The sequence below is a fragment of the Haemaphysalis longicornis genome, unplaced genomic scaffold (assembly GCF_048455015.1).
Source record: "Haemaphysalis longicornis isolate Haplotype H1 unplaced genomic scaffold, Haemaphysalis longicornis Haplotype H1 scaffold_9, whole genome shotgun sequence".
NCBI classification, from domain to species: domain Eukaryota; kingdom Metazoa; phylum Arthropoda; class Arachnida; order Ixodida; family Ixodidae; genus Haemaphysalis; species Haemaphysalis longicornis.
In genome coordinates this window covers 43,887,314-43,906,278 of record NW_027526460.1, presented here as the reverse complement: position 1 = coordinate 43,906,278, position 18,965 = coordinate 43,887,314, and the positions used below count along the sequence as shown (strand labels likewise).

At 49.0% G+C, this 18,965-nt stretch overlaps 1 protein-coding gene across 1 annotated transcript in view; it reads left to right on the top strand.

Annotated features, from left to right (window-relative positions):
- Positions 1 to 17,957: 17,957 nt before the first annotated feature.
- Positions 17,958 to 18,965, top strand: part of LOC144152677 (zinc metalloproteinase nas-27-like) — a 35,429-nt gene continuing 34,421 nt past the window's right edge. Inside the window, exon 1 of the mRNA XM_077684061.1 lies at positions 17,958 to 18,100. The gene's annotated coding sequence lies outside the window, so the exon portion shown is untranslated. The remainder of the gene's footprint in view (positions 18,101 to 18,965) is intronic.

Sequence of the window (18,965 nt, the reverse complement as noted above, 5' to 3'; positions counted from 1 at the left end):
CTGGGAGTCCTCCGATATCCCTCGTCAATGTGTATAGGGGCGAAGCACCTTAAGACCTTGCTTTTTCCAGGTCTTGGCGTCCGTGTACAATTGTTGCGCAAGCGCGAGGTGCATTGGATTGGATTAAATTTAAATGGATTGAAATAGATTGGATTAAATTAAATTGTATGGGATTGGACTGGATTGAAATTGCATACACTGTACACACGCGTTGTCACTCGTTTACATGCGCGAGTGGGCAATGCCACGGGTGATTTACGGTAAGAACGATCCCCAGTGCTTCGCCCACTCGTCATGATTCACTTCGTGGAGATGCGTGAATTTTTTTGCATGTCTATAAAGGCATGCAAAGGGACTTATTATATTCCGCAAATTTTTCTATTACTTGATTGATGGCATGAATGCGATCTATTCTACGGTATTTTTTTCGAAACCCAGCCTGTTCCCGGGGTTGTTGGTAATCTAGGCTTCCCTTATGCGATCAACTGTTACCTTGGTAAACAGTTTCTGTACAAATGAAAGCAGGCTGATAAGTCTAATTCTTAGGGTCTTTGGAATCTCCGTTCTCGTAAAACAGAATTATGTTCGCGTTTTTCCAGCCTATGGGTACGTTTAAATTCCTTACACGTTTAGAAAATAGGTCATCAAGCTTTTGTTGTGCAATGTCTCCTCCCTCCTTTAAAAGATCCACGGTTATGCCATCGTCACGTGCAGCGTTTACTCTTTTCATGCCCTTGAGGGCCTTTTCTACTTCATCTTTCCTTACTAGTGGGACATCGCTAGCTAAGCATGTAGGCTCAGTAGTTCCCTCTGGTCTAACGTAGCCAGCGTAAAGTCTGGTGTGGAATTGACCCTCTTCTTACATTACCTCGTCCATGTTGTGCGTAATGTTACCATGTTGGTCACTGAGTGCGTACAATTCGTCTTTCCCCATAGCTGGATTCTTGTTGGTTGCTTTTAGGCTTCCTCCGCCCTCCAGAGTTTCCTAGATTACTACCATGTTGTACGCACGGATGTCGTTCATTTTACATCTGTCAAGTTCGACAGCTATTACCCAGCTCTATGAAAACATTACTGTCACCACTGTAAAATGTTACAATTCTTTAAATGAAAGTGTACGATAATTTACCAGCAAAGCTGACCGCAATGACCCCTTGTCACGGACATCACCGAACTTCTGTTCGGTTCTCACTGTTCACCCAATCGATTAACGATTGTTCACCGTCCGGCAATTTTCGCTCCGCTCTTCCTAAAATTGATCATCACACTCCCTTTTGGACATCCCTTAGCGCCCTCCATTTCTATACACTATAACTGTGCTTGTAAAAGACAATTGACTCGGTAGAGGGGTGAACTAGAAAAATCCCGGAGGCAAAGAATGGATGAGGGCATCGCCTGACAGGAACGGCTGAACGAACGTGGAAGAGGCCTTCGTACTGCAGGGTGCACAAACATGTTGATGATGAACTCTCGTCATTTCCTTTTCGCAAGCCTCGTCACAATTCTGGTCTGACCGCTTGCCGAACTCCTACTTGAATTTGGCGTCATTCTCGACGTCGAATTCCCTGTAACGCTTTTTGTTGCTGTCTTCCCTAGGTCGCGGGTCATAACTCTCAGTCTCCGTCCGACTACCTGTTGGCCATTTGATCGTCTCCCGAGTCACCCTGATGTCCCAATGATAAGTATTTGTTGTATTCGGGTTTTAAGCTGGGTTAAGCTCTTTAAGTCTTGTGTGCTGTTGCATACTAGTTAACTTCTTCCGTTTCTTCTAAAACAAGACGTACTACGCGGCCAACCGCAAGAGCATTCGTATTACTATGACGACTGACCTTTATCTAGAACGGCATATTTTCTAGTAGAAGAAATTGTGCTTGTGTTGTGATTTTCCTTTCCTTCTGTAGAACTTGTACGCCTCTTCCCTCAATCTTTTCCAGTGCGAGGCAACTAATTAATCATGCCTTATTAGTTGCCTTATGAGGCAACTAATCGTGCCTTAAGGCAACGTTTGTCTAGTTTTAACAGTGAGCGTTATTTCTGTTTTATTTTGTCTATGCCATAATACGTAGTTTTATTACACACGTAGCTTTCGTACCTTGGGCCTTATTGCAATGTTCCGGTTAATACTGCCGTGCCACCGGGAACATCAAAGTGTCGTGAATGCTCCCTAACCACCTCAAAATCGGTTTACGTCCTCATGCATAGCCGTTCTGCGTTCATGTCACCATGGCGCACTCTCGTCATGCAAATGCGAGCCTTGCATCAGCAAGTTTTCCAGAACTCGCTTGGCGCTCAGATTGACTGTGGAGGCTGCGCAAGGGCCATTGCCCGCTCTTCTGGAATGCTCGCTCTCAGCATTTTTCAATAATGCAACTGCTGGACCGCTACACGGCAAATTTCCAAACCGTGGAATAATTACAACAAAAGAAGGCGATATTAAATGCGCACGGCAGCGGCTGCAGCAAAGCGGGACGGGGCTCGCGTCTTCCGGCAGCCCAACTGCTGCTATAGATTAGGGGAGGCGATAAAAATTCCAATATTCCGGGTGCGCATTCCAAGAGCCGCTCTCCCACCCGCCAGATGGCAATCTCTTCATCGCTCGAAAGCCACGCAAAAAAAAAAAAAAGCAATAAGTGCGCGGGGGAGACGAGAATGGTGTTGCGGGCGCGGCGGCCATTGCGAGATAAAGGAAGGGCTATAATGCTACCCGTACCATTGCATTAATGAAGGTGGCCCTCAAAAGAATAGAAAGACAAAGGGCGGGAAAAAGAAAGGAAAACGAACAACCGCACCGCGTCGTCGTTCTAGAAGCGGAACATCGGAGTCCCGCTGTCTGGACGAATAATAGATAGTTGTTCGCCCTCATCCCCACGCCCCGCTCGCCTCTTCCCTTTGCCGGGGCTTATCGTTTTTGACATTGCGCGTCTCCCGCGCTGCTTTCATTTGCACGGCTGCCCGATAAGCTGGCCGCCGCGTCTGAAGGAATCCTAATCGAGATCTCCCTCGCCCCCTTCGCGAGCATTTGAACGGGACGAAGCGAACACAAATGCGGAAAGGAGAAGCGGCAGGACGTACTCTCCTCTGAAGACGGGATAAAAACGGGAGCCGCGACGCGGGTGTGAACGATGAATGCGAGGAGAAAAACGGAAACGTTGGGCGAAAGAAACGAGGGGGATTCCGGGGACCTGGTTCGAGGCGAGTACGGTTTAGGACCCGGACACAACGGGACGGACGGATTTCTCGCGCGGGAGAAACGGCGCCGTACCTAATTTGCATACCAGGGACCAGCTCTGAAATGACTCGGAAGATACGACTCCTCGGCGGGCTTTCTCCCGACACAAAGGGTTTGAACGGATGCGGAACCCGGGAAACTTTTCTTCTTTGTCAGGGTGGCACCCAGGGGAAGGCTTTGCGGGTGCTCATTTGTTTAGGTCCTTACACCAGTGCGCCTTTTGAGACGTCGCGGCGTGTCGGCGACGAAACATACGCGAATTCGGGGAATGGTTCGCCTAGAAATGATGCTCCAAAATCCCTTGATTCATGGCAGGATTATGATCGTAGCAATGGCGACCCCCTCGACAGTGCACCGTGGGCATCACTCGGCGTAACGTCGAGCCTAAGCGTGAACTTTATGCGTGATGCGCCTTTATGCAAACTCATCTTCAAAGTTCGCTGTCTGCATGGACATCAGCAACGCATAAGTCAAAAATAAGCTTTACTTTTTCCGTACCGGAATTGGAATGGGTTACCCGAGTGTTTCTAAGCGGAAGTTCCGCCGTGGGCTTTTATTTAAGGGTAACCTTAGTCACGCAAATCAACATACGTGACACGATGCGTCCTCGATAGCGGACTCACAAACGTGCCCAGGCAAAAGCATAACGACGCAATTATTCCCCGGACAACGCGCTTACACAACTGCTGCTGTGAGAGCGTACATTTCTCAGTTTAAATGTTGCCAATTTGATCTACTGGATGTGTTGGCCATCACCTGCAACCACAAGTACCCGTACGTGCGTGGATTCGTGGGGTAATGTGTGGTCGGGTCGTACTGGGATGCACTCAGTCCAGAACGTTATTTCAAGAGTAAGCTCAGTGTTTAAAAGCGGGATTTTCGAATACAGCCAAAAGGAGCCCCTGCCGTATACCGTGAAATGACCCTGGGTACACACGAAGACGTACTTCAAACCATCTCTCGTAGAGTAGTTGGGAATGTGAGGGCACGATCCGCTTCTTGGCTGGCGCATTTCCTTCCAGCAATCCCGCAGTCAACATGAATACTGTTTTCTACTCCCTCTGTGCTGCTAAGACGGGTGCCAGCGAAGTGGGTTCCGTTCTTTTAAAAACCGGTTAGATGTAAGAAAGAGTTCACGATGACAAAAAATAACTCAACAAAAGAGCACGCGGCAAAACAACACGAGCAATATAACACGCGACAAAACCAGACAGCGACAAAAGAGCAGTCTCAAAATACCTCACGAGAGAACAACACCCGGCAAGAGCAGACCTCACGACAGAACAGCACCCTGCAAAAGCAGGTCACTGAAAAAAAAGGCAGTTTTTTCGCAGGGTGTATTTCTTACCGTGCAATCTCAGCTCGGTTTCTTAACTGCTGCTTAGATAACAAAAAAGCTCAGGTTTCCTCCATATTGCGGTCTAAGTTCAAATTTTGGACATCAAAAAATTTGCATAAACGAATTATTGATTCCACCCAATCTTCCCCCTTCGGTCCTATTGTACAGTCGAAGTCATTTTCCACTCCAAAGCGTGCGTAGGAATGCGACTTTATTATTGATCTACACCTTGTGTCCACTCTTTATACCGCTTTATAAATGACACTTCATGTAAACAGCAGTTCGGCGGGGCAGTGTGATTTCCGTGCCATATATTTCCGTTGTAATGACATTGGTCCCAGAATACGCTCGGGTAGTTGCACAGCCCCAAAATGTCCGCCATCAGCTTGAATACAGGCCCGCAATTTTCACTGCTCCAAACTTTCCGCAATCGGCTGACCTACAAACTTGACACTCTGACTGTCCAAAACTTTCCGCCATCAGTTGAACTATAGCCATGGTTTTTTGGCTGCCTCCGAAATTTCGCCCATCATCCGGACTATAGCCTCATAGCTTTAACTGCCCTACTATTCCCCCCATCGACTAAACTTTAGCTCTAGTACTTTCACTCCCCCAAAATTTTCGGCATCGGCCTTGCCACTTTGGCTTCGCCAGAAATTTGGACCATCGACTGGACATAGCATTCGTACTTTCACTGCCCCAAAATATTAACCACCCGCTGGACAACAGCCTTGGCAATTTGGCTTCCCCAAAACTTCCACCATCGGCTAGACTGCACACCATTTTCCATAAGCAGCCGGGAAAGGAGGAAAATACTCGAAAACAAGTTCTCTCGGCGGCTCGCTCGCCTTCCGCTTCCGGCGGACCAGCGTTGCCTGTGCGCGCTGGGCTGCTAACATCGCTCAGCGCGGTGTGCTCCGCTGCGTAGTTCAGGAGTGTTTCGCACCATGTGCTTAGTTTTAGATGCAGAGCATCTGATTCACTCGCCTTGTCCCTCCGGCGTCGTCGTCGTTGTCGTCGTCGTCGGCGGCGGCGTTGTCCACCCCTCCCCTATTCTCCTCGCCGCGCCAGCTGCGCTCTCTGCCGCTCACCCCCTTTCCTCTCCGATAGCGAACTCTCTCGCGAGGGGCATTGGATTGGATTGGCTTGGCTTGGCTTGGCTTGGCTTGGCTTGGCTTGAATTGGATTGGATTGGATTGGATTAAAGTGGATTGTGTTGTGTCATAGCCGCGGCACGTTGCATCATAGCCACGGCAGACGCGCTGGGGCCGGCGCATGTGCAGTACTCTCTCTTCCGCGGTTTCCTCTCCTTCGGGCGCGCTGCGCATATAACCGGTGTGCCGTTCTCCGGCGAAGCAATATCCACGTTTGGCTCAAACACCTAGAGTCCACGCCGCTTTACAAGTACGCCAACGTCGTCATCGACTGGGACCGGCTTACGCAGTCCCCTCAACGTTATGCGCGCTATAAAACGCGATCCCTTCGCCGCTCCGCCTATGCGTAGCATCTACACAGGGGTTCCTACGAGGGGAGGTGGGAGTTTTTAAATGCGGAGCATTTCAGTAACTCACGATCTCACCCGCGTTGACGTCCGTCGCACCGTCGTTGTCCCTACTATATAAAAAAAAATACTATCTGGCGCCCGGTTTCGTTTCCTCGACCCTGCGGGCGGAACGCAATGTACATGGTGCTCTACCCACTGCGCCACAAAGCCGACACAGAATGAAACGCTACGAACGCGCCTTATATCGTTGACTCATTCAAATTACTGCTGACGAGCGCTCTCTCGTCAGCAGTTGCCACAAGTGCAACAGCATTAACGTAACGCAAACTACTTAACGTCATGCGCCCCCGGAAATGCTCTGCATTTGATCGTGCCCCTCACGAGGGGGATGTTTCACTTCGTCTTCTCTTGGTCGCGGGACCCGTGGCGCCATCTGGCGGAGGCGCGGCACAACTCGTAGCACTTTGAAACGATGCGGCGCCAGCCAGCTGTGTGTGTGCGTGCCGCACTTGTACAAATGGCGAGTGCATTGGCTGTCCACAGAGCAAAGCATTCGTGCAAGTAAGCCGTTTCTTCCTGACTCTACTTTCATTTCTCATTCTCCGGTGCCTTCCTTTCTCGCCGGCTCGCCACCGTGAATGAAAAGTCGTCACCACCAACACGATTGCGCGGCTGTGGGGACTTCTCCGCAAGCCACGACAACCTGCCACTTCGGGGCCCCGACGCAGTACCGCAGTTAACCTCTGTCAACTTTTATCTTTCTTGGGCTACTGAAACTCAGAAATTTTGGTCTGTCTGTCTGTCTGTCTGTCTGTCTGTCTGTCTGTCTGTCTGTCTGTCTGTCTGTCTGTCTGTCTGTCTGTCTGTCTGTCTGTCTGTCTGTCTGTCTACCTGTCACTCAGCTCAGACTGCTGGCCAAAGTAAAGAAATCTGCGCAATAGTCTGATCTACTCATAGCCAAATCTAAACGTCAAAGTCCGGTGTCAATATTCATACTTGTCAACATTGTTGAAGAAGAACCAGACATTACGGAAATATAAGACTGAAGATCAATACATCAGTGATATTTGCAGTGTTCCTTTATTAATGAATTCATGGGTGCTTGGTTTTTGCGCTGGAAGATGAAATACTACATCAACTGCAGAAAACCCTCGCCTTCTGTTACCCGCGCTACCAGGTGGCATTTGAAATGTCAAACGGCAACAATATAATGAAAGGTTCCACTATATAGTTTCCACGTTCCGCTTGGAACGCTCGTGGAGTAGGGCAACGCAGTTCTATCAAGCGTTGTAGTAGGGTACCTCGATTCACGCGCGTCTCCGCCGTACGGCAGCGCTGGCATCGAAGCACAAGGCCTGGAGCAGTGGAACGCGGTACATTTAAATTGAGTTGAGCAAACCTCTAGCGTGTTAACTTGGGAGGAAAGGGACGGGAGACGAACAGCATGAGAGGTGAGCGGGAAAGAGACGGGAGGCGTTTAAATGGCAGGGTCGCACTCGACTGCCGTCTTTCGTCGACATTTGCAACGAAAGGAGCAGATACGCAGCCATTTTTTTTAACAGCATCTCCTCTTTCAGGATACTTAGACCAATCTTCCCAATACAAGCCCGTACGTATGCCAGTGATCATGGCATAGCTGCTGTTTTGGCTCATCAACAAGACTCCCATGAGCGTGCGATTGCATGTGCGAGTCCATTGGTTGTCATACCCGAATGCAATTATTCTATCATGTAGCTGGACCACCCTACCTTAGTGTGGCCAATTTCTATGTTGAAACCTTAGTTTTATATGCTCGGCCTTTCTCCATTGCAGCAGGTCACCACGCACAAAGCTATATTTATTTATGGGAAGAATCGACAGAAGAACGGGACAAACACAAGAAAGATCGTTTCCGCAGTGTCTCTCTCGCAATCTGGTCGACCAACTAGGTTGCGAGAGAGACAGTGCTCTTCTGCTGTTTGCTCCTGACTGCACCACATGTGCTTTCTCCTTTTCTGATCTAAGGCACATAGGCTACGGGCAACGCCACGACGGCTCCTTCAAACGACAATTGAGAGTATTGACTCCGCTACTCCCGATACCTCACCGCATTCCTGCAGGATGGTGAAATGTGCCGTCGTAACTTTTGCTATCTAGGGCTGCTGGCGCCCAAAGCGGCGTCAGCTACCCTCCTAGAGACCTTATCCTCCTATTATGTCCTTGTCGCCCACCAGGTCCATCGAAAAGGCATCTTTCATGTTACACTGGCCCGTAGAGTGTACTGCGCCAGGTCACAGATGTGACCTAACCTTTTTCCACCCCTTCTTGGGCATCATTGAGTCGCTGCTAAAAGGAAAATATCCACATGGGTCCTCTGCGACTTAGAGCGCCCCAAGCGCTTCTCCTGCTGCTTATCCCGGCAACCATGCTTTTCCGGCCGGAGGTAACAACATAAGAGTTCGGTTACAAGCGACGAGGAAAATAAAATCAGGGTATATGCAGCACGCAGCTTGGTGATTGTTTGTTTAATAAAGAGGAAGACCACGGAGCTACGTGCCAAAGTCATGCCATGCTCGCAGCGATTGCTGCTTCAGGTTTGAGGAAAAGGAAAGGGAGTGCACTAGGGATGTATTGAGCTCGGAAGGAAAAAATGTGAGGAGGCACACACACGGGCTGCCGCACAATACGATGTGTTGTTGCTTTCACCAGACTTCCCTCACAATAACTGCTTCTTCGTGGGCTGAACTTGATTCGGGAAACCTGTGAAGTACCTTTCTTGCGTCTCCCTCGCAACCCCATTTTTTCCCTTAGCTTCGCCCCCCCCCCCACCCTCAATGCCATGGGTATGTCTCTCTACCACAATAATACAAAAAAATTTATAAGAATGCTTATTGCATTTCCATTCTGAGATACCTTGCGTCGATTGAATGAAGCATTTGCGCAGAAACGAGATTGGTCACCATGAAACTGCCAGTTCAGGGGTAATGCTTCACGGAGGGTCTCTCCGGTCACCACCCTGCGGGATGCACACTTGCCCGCAGGCCGCGGAACCGGAGGGAAACCGCCGGTTCAAAGGAAATGCGTCACGGAGGGTCTCTCCGGACACCACCCTGCGGGATGCACACACGCCCGCAGGCCACGGAACCGGAGGGAAACCACCGGTTCGAAGGAAATGCTCCACGGAGGGTCTCTCCGGTCACCACCCTGCGGGATGCAAACACGCCCGCAGGCTGCGGAACCGGAGAGAAACCGCCGATTCCGGAAGGTCTCTCCGGTCACCACCCTGTGGGATGCAAACACGCCTACAGGCCGCGGAACCAGAGAGAAACCGCCGGTTCGAAGGAAACGCTCCACGGAGGGTCTCTCCGGTCACCACCCTGCGGGATGCACACTTGCCCGCAGGCCGCGGAACCAGAGGGAAACCGCCGGTTCGAAGGAAATGCGTCACGGACGGTCTCTCCGGACACCACCCTGCGGGATGCACACACGCCCGCAGGCCGCGGAACCGGAGAGAGACCGCCGATTCCGGAAGGTCTCTCCGGTCACCACCCTGCGGGATGCACACACGCCCGCAGGCCGCGGAACCGGAGGGAAACCGCCGGTTCCGGAAGGTCTCTCCTCGTCATCACCCTGCGGGATGCAAACACGCTCGCAGGCCAAGGAACGGGAGTGAAACCGCCGGTTCGAAGAAAACGCTTCACGGATGGTCTTTCCGGTCACCACCCTGCACAACTTTTGTTTTGCAAATATTATTTTGCAGAAGTTTCAACTGTTTTAGCCACTGCTGTGATACCGTTCAAGGTGCAAACGTCGCTTGGTCAGCACTGTGCGGTGGTAATTTATCGAACCAGAGAAAGCGAGAAAAAATCGGCGACAGCACGCATCTGCACGACACTGCCTGCAGGAAATCCTCTGCGGTTGCGACGTGTTTTTGCTGCATCGCTTCCCAACGGACACCGAGTTGAGATATCGGTGGACGCCGTCGATAAATCGCAACGACTTTGTACCAACGACCAACTCTAGGGTTTGTTGGGTGCACTTGGACGGCAAGCAGACGGAGCAAAATCCATTTATCACACGCAAAGCTGTGACAGGGAATGGAACCCCCTGAAGTGTTAGAAGTAACTTTATCCTTTGCAATACAGCATTGATTGATTGGTTTATTGATGAATTGATTGATTGGGTTTAATGCGCCGACGCTTCATAGGTGATGCGCACCGTAATGGAGGGCTCCGGATTAATTTTCACCACCTGAGGATCTTTCACGAGCGCCGATACAATACAACATTACAATAACTTCTGGTTCCTTGTGGTCAATTTAAAATACCATATATTGTTTGGTCATTATAGCCGAGTGCCATTAACAATCCCCTTTTCATCTAATCTTACCTTTTAAATCACTGCGTTTTGTTTACTTTTTTTTTTCAGGCGAACGCAATACACTACCAAACGATATGAAAGGACAACTTTCTCCATCGCACACTGCTGGTTGATAGCAGGATAAGCAGGCAGCCCAATGTGGAAACGCAGCTCGAGATACGTGAACGCTTCATTTAGAAAATAGCTCAACCTGTTCACAACGCGATCAAAAGGAAAAGCTTCTAATCCTTTTGTGTTGTCACGGAATCTAAAGTACTACAATAACAAAGCAGTTACTGTTGATCGCGTAAAGCATTTGTGGTGCAAGTAGAGGTTCAACAAAGGTGGGCTCCAAGTGACAGGTCACATGCGCTGCGCATAGTGAGGCCAATCATGATCACGATCATGATGAACCAATACCAACTCGCCCAAATGCCGATCATTCTGCACAACCTTCGAATAGTAATTTGACTGGTTGTGCGGTCGGGTTATTTTTCCACCCAGGTAATTTCGTTTCGTCAGTAACCGTCATAAGCCTAGTTAAGAAATATCATATTGCATTGCAATGTCAACAGCGTAGCAATCGCCTCGTCGAAAGTCCATCGGGAGCGCTGATCAGCGTGACCCACATGCTGTGCGCGCTCCGCATTCGTAGTCCGCGCTTCCGTAAACATGACTAATCGGTGAACATAACAAGCATGGTGGCATTGAAAAGTATTTACTCCCCGATATCGATTTTTATGTCAGTCGGTGCCATACCGGTACGTTTGCATTGCGGAACGGCGGAGCACCACCGGCACCATTACCGCTAGTGCTACTGCTACTCGCAACAGCCGGAGTCGGCATCTTCCTCTCTGGCAGCAAATTAGGACCTAAAATCCGTCCACAAATGGTGAAAACAAAACAGAACACACACAAGCCCTGCAACCGCTAACTTGACGCCAAACCACTATGGTTCACTCTGTAATGCACGGGTACCGAGCAGACGCACGGAAAGAACGGAGCACTTGACAGCCTAGTTGGCCCAGTGCGGCGGTTTCGGCGGTCGCTTCATAGACGGCGCTAGCGTCCGGTCAGAAATAGAGTTCCTGTATAGTGTATACAGGAACTCTAGTCAAAAAAAGCAAATGGCCGCGCCCACCTCCAGCAAGGAATATGGTGTATAGCCCTGGTACGTTCACGGCCCCAAAATTTTCGCCAACGGCACTTTGGCTGCCCTGCAATTCCCGCCGAAGGGTGCACTGCCTTATTACTTTGGTTGCCCCAAAATTTCCGCCATTGGGTGGACTACGTACCACACGTTATAACATAAACAACAAATTCATTGCGTTAACTCTGGATCTCACTGTTTGGCTCCCTTTGTAGACTTGCGTAGGGACTTCTGGACTGAGAAGACCCCCCATTGCCGCTACTCCTGAATTAATGTAGAAATCAAGGTTATTCCTCCTCCTCCTCCCAGCCTGTGAGAAAATCAGTTTTAATGTTCTTGCTGCACCTCCATATATATTTACGATCTCCATATTTACGCCTTCATATTTACTTCACATATACGGTTAAAAGCGTTGCTGCGGAAAGACACGGTGCTGCCTGTTTTTCTGTGTTTCGGTCCCTTGTCTTTCTGAGGTGGTCTTAAAACCTTGCAAGTATGTACTGGGCTTTCACTTTCAGAACTATTCTTTATAAGGCGGGATCTCCGCATCGCAGCGCAATTAAAATACTAATTCCCCAATTTTTATGATGTGTATTTGCTTTTTAATTGTATTAACAAGTAGCACCTCTGACTACAGAGCTCTAGCCTATATAGTGGTTTTAATTTCTTCGCAATAAAACCGTACATTTTCACATGAAAGTGTTTTATGCCGGGGTCCACCAAGATCTAACTGAGGTCATATCCGTCACGGAAATGAAATCGCCAGAAAAACTTCGATTGACGCGGCTGCACCTGGATTCGAGCCAAGAACTCTTCTGTCGCAATGGGAGGTACGAAATGCGCTCCAGAACGCGCTATGAACAGAAGCGTGAATAGGACGACTAACGCGTCTTAGCTTTCTTTTCAGATGGCGCTGCCATCTAGGAGAGGCGAAGCGAAGTAGTGCATCATGACACTAATCAGCGCCGACAGTTGGCGCATCCATGCCAGCGCCTATAGGGTGCCTCGATGCGCGCCCGCTCCGCTGAGGGTGAGGACAACCGCGTCGTCTGCTAGCGCGACCGCCATTTTCTTGCATCCGCTAGGCGCGGGGCGCGCGTTTGCTGCGTGACGCGCCTTGATAGTGCTGGTCTCGCTAACTGTGTGGGCTTGATTTGGATTTACTTTTGATATACATTCTTTTTCTAGTGTAGATGAACAGAAGAGTAAGGTTTTGGTGAAGGATTCTCTATTTTGAGGTGATAAGCGAAGGTATGGTGAATGCCTTTCTTTTTTTACGATAGGTGACACGGCGGAAAACTTCACGCCGTCGTGTCATACCGGCGCCGTGAACTTGCTGTCGTTGCGTTTATATATAAACATAGCAGAAAGTAGGCGGAGTACACGAAGGAAGGGAACTGCTGCATATTCAAGTGCGAATGTCCGGCACGCTTACAGCCACTGAAACTATTATTCGGTACTTACGTATATAGGATTGCCTGGCGGCAAAGTGTGTCATGCATGCACTGTGCAATCTGAACGTGATTGATTGATTGGTGAGGTTTAAAGCGCCTACGCTACATAGGTGATGAGGCGCCGTAGTGGAGGGGTACGGATTAATTTTGACCACCTAGGAATCTTTAACATGCGCCGAAATCTCGAACAAACGGGCGTTTTGTATTTTCGTCTCCATCAGAAAAGCGGCCGCCGCGGTCGAGAATCGAACCAGCGACCTTGGGCTGCAATCTAAACATAAAGGCTTACACGGATGTAGGAAAATCATTTAATACCTTGAAGCTAAAATACACTATGCACAAAGTGATGAACGACATCCTCCACTGCTGATACATAATACATTATGTACAAAATGATACAAACACACTTCACTGCAGTTATAATACAGGTAATGACGATTACGCTCGAATGTTTTCGAACTTGCTCTTTGAGGTTTTGAATTGCGTTCTCAGCATGTGTGTGATGTTCTTGAAGTGCGGTGTATCTTCTTTCCAGGTCTGCCAACTGCTTTTTCAACTCAGCTCAATCCCTTTGTGTCTCACTAGCTGTGAGAGTTTTATTTGTCGAGTTTGGAATTTCGACATTCAAAGCTTCGACACCTGGGCTGTTGAGTTGGAGGTTTTCCGATGACGTCTCTTGTGATACCGTCTCTTGTGATACCGATGGCGTCTCTTGTGAGTTGACTCGGGGAGGATTTGCGCTGTCTGATGATGCGTGAAGTTTTTCAGCGGGGTTGTCCACCTCTTCATTGTTGGATGTGGGCTCAGGCTGCGTTCTGTCTCCGGGTGGCTTTCGCAGCTTTGGACCGATTTTTAAAGTAATGTACGCCCTTATACGAAAACACGCAGTAAATGAAATGGTAAATGCCGACCTCTGATTGGGAAAGGCGTTAGCACAGCATTTGGCTTCAGCTCCTTCCATCCATCTGCACGGATTTGTTCAAAACAGGATCCTTCAAAGTGAGCCTGCACGCTAAATTGTCAATATAGGTGCCTTTTGCTCCCGAGAAATAAGAATAAATGACTTGAAATCAAGCCAATCAAACAAACCAGCATCCACGCGTATCGGCTCACATCCCCACATGATTCACATAATAGAGGTGTAATTAACACATTTCTTTTCACCTCCATGCGCTACTTTTATGGCATGATAAGCGACAATAACTGTCTTAAATATTATAAGTTTTGCGCACAACAAGATTTATAAGAGACCTTAAGTTGAGACAACACGGAGAAACACGAGCATAACGCGTCGCATGCAGTTTTACGCTTTGGGATATATTATTCACACTGCCAAAAAATGGGCTTTTGGGGAAGTAAGCGTGATGCGCCGGGGTGACGCTTCGGGACTGAGAAAGGTCGCACACCTTTTTACAACGAGTGCCTTATTTCGTGATACAAAGTGAAATGACTAAAGATGCAAAGCGCCACACGTTTTATATCGGCCCCCCGCTTTAAGAGGCCACGTCCGTTTGCATCGATCGAAATATAAAAAGGCCGCAAAAGCATGATGAAACCTCCAACATAAACACGTAAAACCGTGCGTCTGGTATCGAGAAACAGCCACACAGACAAGCTTACAATAGCCCCAAATAGATTTTGCACTGCTTGGAAGCTGGGTACTTGCACTGCATATGCAGGAATGCTTCGCCGGCTGCCATTTGTCCCGCTTGATCTTCACCGTCCACAGAAGCCGCCTTTTTGGGTCTCTAGGAAACGAAACATGCTCCAGAGATTTTTAGCGCTGCTAGAACACAAGAGAACGCAGCACCCAGACATTCTGCAAAGAGATTTTGTGAAGAGCGCCGCTTTTCGCGCGCCTATCGCGGGAGTCGGCGGGGGCGGGATGCAAGAAAATGGCGGCGGCGCCTCCCGAGAACCGGTCTTGGCGGCGGCGACCCCTTCAAAGAGTGGCGCCACCCTCCGCAGAGCGGGCGCGCATCGAGGCACCCTAAGCGCCTACGTGTACGGGGGACGCGCGCGTAAGCTGCGGAGAAGCCGACTTGCGGATGTCGCGCTCGTGACGTTCGCCAAACGATTCGCTCACAACCCGTTTGGTTTCGTTCGCAGGGACGATTTGCGAGCGCCTGTGGTTTCAGTCGAATTTACGCAATGCTCCGGCGCGTGCAATCCAGTGTCTAACATTGATGGGTATAACGGTGCCATACCGACGAAATATAAATAGCGATGTGCAAGTTCATATCGATGCACAATAGACATTCAACTGCTCCTGTGAAGGCACATTTCACTTTCGTGTTTTACCGGTTCCTATGAAGAGGGACCAACAACATTTTGTTTAAATTATCCGTAAACATAATGATGCGCTAAATCCCGAGAACGCGGATGCAGTTGTCAGCCGCGGCACGAGTGAGTAAGGGGTAAATTGGGAACGAAAAATCCGCCTACGAAAGGCAGGCGGTGTAGGCTTACAAAGATTGGACGAAAAGAGAAAATGGCTGCTGCTTATGTCAGCAAAACCCTGGATATTCATAGAGAAAGCTTGGCTTAGCCTGGCTAAGTCTTGGTTTCACTTGGTTAACCTTTCATTTAGCTGTAATTATTGTACAATTCCTCCAAAGCCTGCCTTTGTCTACGGTTGTGGTTGCGCTTCCGGCGCATCCCGAGCCGAACGGCTCGCTGGGCGATATCCGCGGGGTGGCCAGACGCCGCTTGCCAACGGCAGCTCAAAGCTCCAACTCCCCAGTAACTCTCAAAGACGGCACGACCGCACTCTCATTCATGACCAAGCTCGCATGTACGCGGCTTGTCACGTGGTCAGGTGCGAACCAGCTAGGGAGAGCGCATGCGCCAAGTCAGCAGCGGCGAACGCGGCCGTCGGCGGAGCTCGGCCTGGCGAGTCACGTGATGCTTCGCCAAGGCTACGGCGTAGCTGCAGTGAAAGGAAGGTCAAATTTACCGCGACGGCGAAAACGCTCGACGAGATTAGTAAAGCTTTGCTTTAAAAAATTCAGCTAAATCAGAGCGAGACGACGAAACGCACTGACCACTCGCATGCCGAGACCGGGCAAACATCATAGCTGCTTGCGGCCAGGGATTTATACACACCCCCCTAACACCCCCCCCCCACACCCCCCCAGAAGGACTTCGACACCCCCCCAAAAAGATTCCACAACCACAAGCACCCTGCCTAGGGATTTATGCAACACCCCCCCCCCCCCCCAAACATCCCACCGACACCCCCCCCCCCCCCCCCCCCCCAAAATCGAAATTCTGCATAAACCCCTGCTTGCGGCACGCGCGGCCGCTGTAGGGCTCTTGCTGTTTTCACAGCCATAACTCGTCGCCGATGATGAGGCCGCTAATACTGCCATAACTCGCACCTGAAGGTAAGGCTCTACCTTATCTATTTTCACACCCATAACTCGCCACCGAAGGAAAGGCTATATAATAATATAATAATAATATAATAATGTTTATTTCTGCCTCAAAAACATACAAAGAGAGACAGAGGAGCTGCAGAAAAAGCCGTCATTATGGCTTGACTAGGCCGCAGCCCCCGTTCAGACAAGCAGCAGCAGTAGCAATGAACAGCGAAGCGGTTAATTACAGCTAGAAACAAAATTACGCAGGTGTACAAGCTTCATGCGTTACATAACAAATGGGTGAAGAAATAACACATTCCTCAAACAATAAATTAAAAAAAATATCCCTGCCACTATCACGGCCATAACTCGCCGCTGAAGCTATACCCTCGTCATTTTCACCGGCATAACTTGCTGCCGAAGGCAAGCCTATACCTTTGCCATTTTCGCAGTCGTAAATTGCCGCTGAAGGCGGGGCTATAACATTGACATTTTCATCGTCATAACTGGCCGCCGATGGTAAATCTATATATACCCTTGACATTTTTCATTGACATAAGTCGCCGCCGAAGATAAGGCTATACCGTTGTCATTTTCACAGCCATAACTCCCCGCCGAGGCTAATGCTAAACATTTGCAATTTTCACAGCCATAACTCGCCGCCGCTGGAATGGTATAAATACCTTGCCATTTCCGCAGCCATAACTCACCACCAAAGGTAAAGCTATACGCTCGTCATTTTCAATGCCGTTACTTGCCTTGCCACAATCGTGGCCTGATAAACAGTAACGGAACGAAATAAATCTTAGAGACCATTTTGCACCCTCCTACTGTTTGTACACACGCTAAAAATATAAATAATTGCCCATTTAGGCATTCCATAAAAGCGCGCTGTTTTGACGCAATGATGTTTTGACGTTTTGCCCTGTTTTCGCTGTGCTCTTTTTTCGTCGTGCTCTTTTGTGGCGTGCTGGTTTTTCGCATGCATGCTTTTTGACGCCTCTCCGTAAGAAAGACTGATTTCGGTCGTGGAGCGACTTTTTACGCAGCCGCTTCCGTGCGGAAGTTTTTTTTTTTTTTTTCAGCACTAAGGTAGAAGAAAACGGGTTTAAAAAACAACGCAGCAGCCGGTGTGGAGCGAAGACAATTTTCTTACTGCATTGTTTCTCCGTTAAGCGTGGTATAGTCCGATGCGAGTGGTCTCCACCAGCCTGAATCTGGTAGACGTTTTGCCCCTCCAATGTCTGGGGGAAAGACTAATTCCCACAAGTCTATAGAGAATAAATTCGCAGGATTTAAAGAACACAGCCCCGCAGTTTCGTTCGGGCAGAAATGCGCGTTTGAAGACAAGATTGCAATGAAAAAGTGCTTCTACGAGGCAGGGGACGTCTACGCGAGCATCCTGTTTAGTCAGCCACGGGTACTCATCCTGTCACGCAAAAAGAAAGAAATGCCACCTATATCTCAATCACAGTTTTCTGCGAGGTGTGCAATAGCGGAGCTGCCTGATCACAACAAGCTTAAGCAGTGAAACCCGAAGAGTGACGTCGTCCGGCGACGACTTTCTCCCAGTTCCTCATCCGCACAGGAAGCGCGCATACACTGCGCAGTTTCCGTTCGATTGTAGCTGAAGTCAATGGTGACCTCGAAGCAGAAGCGCAGCACTTCGGGCCGGGGAAGGAGAGAATTTTTGAGCAAGGAAGACTACTGAACACAGAAAGAAAGTAAGTGAATGTTCTCGTTTAATTTGCCTGAACCAGTTTCACGACTCCCGCTGTATTAACGGATGTGCCGTACCAAATTTGTTGTCCTTGCCGAACTGAGTATTAGAATAAAAGTGCGCGGAGGAAACCTCCAATGCTTCATCACCAGTAATAGAACATATTGATTGATTGCAGGGTTTAACGCGCAGACGCAGCGCAGGCGATGAGGCGCACCGTACTGGAGGGCTCCGGATTAATGTTGACAACCTGGGGATCTTTAACGTGCGCCTAAACCTCGCACACACGGGCGTTTTTGCTTTTCGCCTCCGTCAGAAAAGCGACCACCGCGGCCAGGAATTGAACTCGCGTCCTCGTGAGCGATGAAGCAGACAAATCACAGAAACGGTGGCGCTTCGCTCAACAATTCTCCTCTTCTTTAGGTGGGGTTTCATTTCCAAATTTTTGTATTTCGCTTTAGAGAAAAAAACTCTCGATGAGGCTTGAGAATTAATGTAGACATATAGACCTATAGAAAACTAAATCGTCTTCCCGTAGTACTAAAAAGTGTCGTGCATTCTCTTTTTCGTGCATTCCCAAATGTAGCTGAAGAACTTTAAGCAACAATTTGAATTCTTACCGATATTTCGGCACGCATTCAAAAAAGAAAAAAAAAGCTATTTCACGTGAGGGTACAAACGTTCTTCTGAACAATTTGTCACAGGTGACACGTTTCTACCAGAACTATTCTAGTGGCGTGAATTCTGTAAAATCACGCCCTTCAGAATTGAACCACGCATTAATCCTTCCACCGTTGTGAGGCTGTCCAGTGCTTGCGTTCACAACGAAATCACTTGCACGCTATTCGTCATTAGACAACGCAAGCATT